This window comes from Oncorhynchus keta, unplaced genomic scaffold (genome assembly GCF_023373465.1).
Source record: "Oncorhynchus keta strain PuntledgeMale-10-30-2019 unplaced genomic scaffold, Oket_V2 Un_contig_24907_pilon_pilon, whole genome shotgun sequence".
Taxonomy (NCBI): Eukaryota; Metazoa; Chordata; class Actinopteri; order Salmoniformes; family Salmonidae; genus Oncorhynchus; species Oncorhynchus keta.
Genome location: NW_026284165.1, coordinates 1,047 through 7,513, shown reverse-complemented (window position 1 = coordinate 7,513; position 6,467 = coordinate 1,047). Strand labels below are relative to the sequence as shown.

The 6,467-nt window shown below is 44.4% G+C and overlaps 1 long non-coding RNA gene across 3 annotated transcripts; it reads right to left on the bottom strand.

Annotated features, from left to right (window-relative positions):
- Positions 1-3,799: 3,799 nt before the first annotated feature.
- On the bottom strand, positions 3,800-6,138 carry LOC127922185 (uncharacterized). 3 transcript variants are annotated; one of them, XR_008110638.1, is made up of 2 exons: positions 5,839-6,138; positions 3,800-5,427 (listed from the first exon to the last, which is right to left on the bottom strand). It is a non-coding gene; the product is annotated as an uncharacterized LOC127922185 (long non-coding RNA). The 3 variants fall into 3 exon arrangements; XR_008110640.1 differs by lacking the exon at positions 5,839-6,138 and adding an exon at positions 5,633-5,701 and having other exon boundaries at positions 3,800-5,495; XR_008110639.1 differs by lacking the exon at positions 5,839-6,138 and adding an exon at positions 5,633-5,701.
- Between the last annotated feature and the right edge of the window lie 329 nt (positions 6,139-6,467).

Here is a 6,467-nt window from a genome sequence, read left to right as displayed (position 1 = left end):
TATCAGGATTGTAGTGAGGCACAGATCTGGGAAAGGGTACCAAAATAATTATGCAGCATTGAAGGTCCCCAAGAACACAGTGGCCTCCATCATTCTGAAACGGAAGTCGCTTGGAACCTCCAAGACTCTTCCTGAAGCTGGCCGCCCTGTGAAACTGAGCAATTAGTGGAGAAGAGCCTTGGCTAGGGAGGTGACCATGAACCCGATGGGAGATTGGAGAACCTTCCAGAAGGACAACCATCTCTGCAGCACTCCACCAATCAGGCCTGTATGGTAGAGTGGCCAGATGGAAGCCAGTCCTCCGTAAAAGGCACATGACAGTCCGCTTGGAGTTTTCCAAAAGGCACCTAAAGGACTCTCAGACCATGAGAAACAAGATTCTCTGGTCTTTTGAAACCAAGATTTAACTGGTTTGCTAAGCAAACTGAATGCTAAGCATCACATCTGGAGAGAACCTGGCACCATCCCTACGATGAAGTATGGTGGTGGCAGCATCATGCTGTGAGGATGTTTTTCAGCAGCAGGGACTGGGAGACTAATCGATTACAAGATGAACAGAGTAAAGTACAGAGAGATCCTTGATGAAAACTCAGCCCAGAGCGCTCAGAACTTCAGACTTGTGATTAAGGTTGACCTTCCAAAGGACAACGACCTTAAGCACACAGCCAAGACACCCAGGAGTGGCTTTGGACAAGTCTCTGAATACCTTTGAGTGGCCAATCCACAGCCCAGACTGGAACCCGATCAAAACATCTCTGGAGAGACCTGAAAATAGCTGTGCAGCGACGCTCCCAATCCAACCTGACAGAGCTTGAGAGGATCTGCAGAACAGAATGGGAGAAACTCCCCAAATACAGGTGTTCCAAGCTTGTAGCATCATACCCAATAATAATCAAGGTTGTAATCGCTGCCAAAGGTGCTTCAACAAAGTGCTGAGTAAAGGGTCTGAATACTTATGTAAATGTGATATCTAAGTTTTTTTAAGAAAACTGTTCACACATAAAATAAACAGTTTTTGCTTTGTAATTATGGGTTATTGTGTGTAGATTGATGAGGGAAAACACATTTAATCCATTTTAGAATAAGTCTGTAACGTGACAAAATGTGTAAAAAGTCAAGGGTCTGAATACTTTCTGAATGCTGCATCTCTCTCTCTCCTCTCTCTCTCTCTCTCTCTCTCTCTCTCTCTCTCTCTCTCTCTCTCTCTCTCGATGTTGTTTTCATCACTTCTGGTTTAACATCATCAAGTGGTGATTGTCAAACTGCACCAGTGTTAAGATAGAGAAAGTGAGAGATAGAGAGAGCAGAGAATGTGGGAGAGAGCAGAGAGAGAGGGAGCAGAGTGAGACAGCAGATAATGAGAGCAGAAAGAGAGAGAGCAGAGAGAGCAGAGAAAAGTGAGAGAGCAGAGAGAGCAAATAGAGAGGGCAGAGGGAGAGAGAAGAGGGGAGAGAGAAAAGAGAGAGAGAGAGCAGAGGGAGAGAGAGGGAGAGCAGAGAGAGAGAGAGCAGAGAGCAGACTGAGAGAGCAGAGAGAGAGCGGAGAGCAGAGAGAGTGAGAAGAGAGAGAGAGAGCTTAGAGGGCACAGAGAGGGCAGAGAAAGAGAGAGAGCAGAGAGGAAGAGCAGAGAGCAGAGAGAGCAGATAAAATAGAGAGCAGCAGAGCAGAGAGTAGAGAGAGCAGAGGGAGAGAGAGAGAGCAGAGAACAGAGAGAGAAGAGAGAGCAAAGGAGAAAGAGAGAGAGAGAGAGCAGAGAACAGAGAGAGAGCAGAGAGCAGAGGGAGTGAGAGAGCAGAGAACAGAGAGAGCAGAGAGAGCAGAGGGATGGAGAGAGCAGAGAACAGAGAGAGAGCAGAGGCAGAGAGAGAGCAGAAAACAGATAGACGAGAGAGCAGAGGGCAGAGAGAGCGAGCAGAGCAGAGAGAGCAGAGAGAGCAGAGGGAGAAAGAGAAACAGAGAACAGATAAAAGAGAGAGCAGAGAGAGGGACAGAGACAGAGAGAGTGAACAGAGAGCAGGCTGAGAAAGCAAAGAGAGAGTGAGAGAGCAAAGAGTGAGAGAGCAGAGAGAGAGAGAGCAGAGAGAGCAGAGAAAAGAGGGAGCACAGAGAGCAGAAAGAGAGCAGAGAGCAGGCTGAGAAAGCAGAGAGTGAGCAGAGAAGAGAGAGCCGAGAGAGCAGAGAAAAGAGAGAGCAGAGCAGAGAGAAAAGAGTGAGAGAGCAGAGAGGGAGAGAGAGGAGAGGGCAGAGAGAGAGAACAGAGATGGCAGAGAGAGAGAGCAGAGAGAGCAGAGAGAGCTGAGAGCAGAGAGGGAGAGAGAGGAGAGGGAGAGAGCAGAGAGAGAGAGGGCAGAGAGAGCTGAGAGCAGAGAGACAGATCAGGGAGAGCAGAGAGAGAAAGCAGAGAGAGAGAGCAGAGAGATCAGAGGAAGTGAGAGAGCAGAGAACAGAGAGAAGAGAGAGCAGAGAGGGCAGAGAGAGAGAGAACAGAGAGAGAGCGAGCAGAGAGCAGGCTGAGAAAGCAAAGAGAGAGTGAGAGAGCAGAGAACAGAGAGAGAAAGAGCAGAGAGAGAGTAGAGGCAGAGAAAGAGCAGAGAGCAGAGAGAAGAGAGAGCAGAGAGAGGGGGAGCAGAGAGAGGGGGAGCAGAGAGAGAGCGAGCAGAGAGCAGGCTGAGAAAGCAAAGAGAGAGTGAGAGAGCAGAGAGTGCAGAGAAAAGAGAGCAGAGGGAGAGAGAGCAGAGAACAGAGAGAAGAGAGAGCAGGGAGCAAATAGAACTCTGTTGCTATAGTGACCCTGCATCACAACACTACGTTGCTATAGTGACCCTGCATCACAACACTATGTTGCTGTAGTGAGGAGAGCAGAGGAGAGAGAGAGCAGAGAGAGAGGGAGCAGAGAGAGACAGCAGATAACGAGAGCAGAAAGAGAGAGAGCAGAGAGTGTGTGTAACCCTGCATCACAACACTCTGTTGCTATAGTGAACCTACATTACAACACTCTGTTGCTATAGTGACCCTGCATCACAACACTACGTTGCTATAGTGACCCTGCATCACAACACTATGTTGCTGTAGTGAGGGAGAGCAGAGGGAGAGAGAGAGCAGAGAGAGAGGGAGCAGAGAGAGACAGCAGATAACGAGAGCAGAAAGAGAGAGCAGAGAGTGTGTAACCCTGCATCACAACACTCTGTTGCTATAGTGAACCTACATTACAACACTCTGTTGCTATAGTGAACCTGCATCACAACACTATGTTGCTATAGTAACCCTGCATCACAACACTCTGTTGCTATAGTGAACCTGCATCACAACACTATGTTGCTATAGTAACCCTGCATCACAACACTCTGTTGTTGCTATAGTAACCCTGCATCACAACACTCTGTTGCTATAGTAACCCTGCATCACAACACTCTGTTGCTATAGTAACCCTGCATCACAACACTATGTTGCTATAGTAACCCTGCATCACAACACTATGTTGCTATAGTAACCCTGCATCACAACACTCTGTTGCTATAGTAACCCTGCATCACAACACTCTGTTGCTATAGTAACCCTGCATCACAACACTCTGTTGCTATAGTAACCCTGCATCACAACACTCTGTTGCTATAGTAACCCTGCATTACACATATTTAATTGTTTTGTATTTGATTTCATATTTGTTTCATGTTTCAACCAGTAGCAGGTTAACATCAACCTGACAGAGGAAACGTAAAATCAATAAACAAACTGTTTTCACAATTAACAGGCCTTTTCTTGTTTCAAGTATGTTTTATTATAAAACGTACAATATATCCTTGTACAACTATGGAGCGTATGTCCATATATAATTGTATATTATTGTACAATTTGTTATTCAACATAAAATACATGTTATTGTAAGAGGTCCTGGGTCAAGGTCACAATTATAGGAAGACGCGCATGTGTGTGTGTCCAGTGTGTGTGTCCAGTGTGTGTGTGTGTGTGTCCAGTGTGTGTGTCCAGTGTGTGTGTGTGTGTCCAGTGTGTGTGTCTGTGTCCAGCGTGTGTGTCTGTGTGTATTTTTGTTTGTCCAGTGTGTTGTGTGTGTGTTTGTCCAGTGTGTGTGTGTGTGTGTGTGCCCAGCGTGTGTGTGTATGTGTGTTCAGTGTGTGTGTTTTTGTCCAGTGTGTGTGTGTGTGTCCAATTGTGTGTGTTCACTGTGTGTGTGTCCAGTGTGTGTGTGTGTGTCTAGCGTGTGTGTGTGTGTGTGTGTTTTTGTATAGCGTGTGTGTGTGTGTTCAGTGTGTGTGTGTGTTTTTGTTTGTCCAGTGAGTGTGTGTGTTTGTGTCCTGTGTGTGTGTGTGTTTGTGTCCTGTGTGTGTGAATGTGTGTGTGTTTGTCCATGTGTTGTGATGGCCCTGAATTTTTCTGATCCGTTTCAGTGCTTCTCTTTCCACTAAGCCGCTTTCCCTTTAATTCCCAATTAAATAGCATCAGCTGCGCAAAAGTGGGGTTGTGATGGAGACGTGACTGAGGATGTGTTCAACCCTCAGTTTCCAGATGCTTCTCTATTCCGTTTGTTTTGTTGCTGTTAAACGTGTGTTTTGTAGACTAATAGAGTTCACCCAGGATCGGACCTATTCCGTTTGTTTTGTTGCTGTTAAACGTGTGTTTTGTAGACTAATAGAGTTCACCCAGGATCGGACCTATTCCGTTTGTTTTGTTGCTGTTAAACGTGTGTTTTGTAGACTAATAGAGTTCACCCAGGATCGGATCTATTCCGTTTGTTTTGTTGCTGTTAAACGTGTGTTTTGTAGACTAATAGAGTTCACCCAGGATCGGACCTATTCCGTTTGTTTTGTTGCTGTTAAACGTGTGTTTTGTAGACTAATAGAGTTCACCCAGGATCGGATCTATTCCGTTTGTTTTGTTGCTGTTAAACGTGTGTTTTGTAGACTAATAGAGTTCACCCAGGATCGGATCTATTCCGTTTGTTTTGTTGCTGTTAAACGTGTGTTTTGTAGACTAATAGAGTTCACCCAGGATCGGACCTATTCCGTTTGTTTTGTTGCTGTTAAACGTGTGTTTTGTAGACTAATAGAGTTCACCCAGGATCGGACCTATTCCGTTTGTTTTGTTGCTGTTAAACGTGTGTTTTGTAGACTAATAGAGTTCACCCAGGATCGGATCTATTCCGTTTGTTTTGTTGCTGTTAAACGTGTGTTTTGTAGACTAATAGAGTTCACCGGATCGGATCTATTCCGTTTGTTTTGTTGCTGTTAAACGTGTGTTTTGTAGACTAATAGAGTTCACCCAGGATCGGATCTATTCCGTTTGTTTTGTTGCTGTTAAACGTGTGTTTTGTAGACTAATAGAGTTCACCCAGGATCGGACCTATTCCGTTTGTTTTGTTGCTGTTAAACGTGTGTTTTGTAGACTAATAGAGTTCACCCAGGATCGGACCTATTCCGTTTGTTTGTTGCTGTTAAACGTGTGTTTTGTAGACTAATAGAGTTCACCCAGGATCGGACCTATTCTGTTTGTTTGTTGCTGTTAAACGTGTGTTTTGTAGACTAATAGAGTTCACCCAGGATCGGACCTATTCTGTTTGTTTTGTTGCTGTTAAACGTGTGTTTTTGTAGACTAATAAGTTCACCCAGGATCGGACCTATTCCGTTTGTTTTGTTGCTGTTAAACGTGTGTTTTGTAGACTAATAGAGTTCACCCAGGATCGGACTATTCCGTTTGTTTTGTTGCTGTTAAACGTGTGTTTTGTAGACTAATAGAGTTCACCCAGGATCGGATCTATTCTGTTTGTTTTGTTGCTGTTAAACGTGTGTTTTGTAGACTAATAGAGTTCACCCAGGATCGGACCTATTCCGTTTGTTTTGTTGCTGTTAAACGTGTGTTTTGTAGACTAATAGAGTTCACCCAGGATCGGATCTATTCCGTTTGTTTTGTTGCTGTTAAACGTGTGTTTTGTAGACTAATAGAGTTCACCGGATCGGATCTTTTCTCCGCTGGAGGATTGGATTGTCTGACTACAACCTCTTTGTATTTCATTTGTTTTGATATGAGGTGATGATTTATGTAGTTAGATGTAGTTGAGGACTTAGTAAGAGTTGATACGCTTTAAAGTTCTGTGGTAAAATAATTGTTATATTGATTGTATGATTAATACTGGGTTTTAGCTACACTTGAATGAACGGACAAACATTGCGTGACTAAGGTCACGGGAGTTCCCTGAACTCCTTTGCCGGGCTGGACTCTTTTTAGGCCCGAGGTACAGGACATTTCTGGAGGAACCAGAACTCATTGTGATATTATTATATGTGCGTGTAATCATTGATGGTTTCTAATACAACCCACGCAAAATAGTATAGTTGTTTTTGAAGTTCTTTCCAATGTTTTAATGGTTTATGAAAAGTTTATTTCCATCCTGATTTTTACATAAGTCCTTTGTATTGGTGTAGACTTGACGGACCAGATGAGACTCATTCACC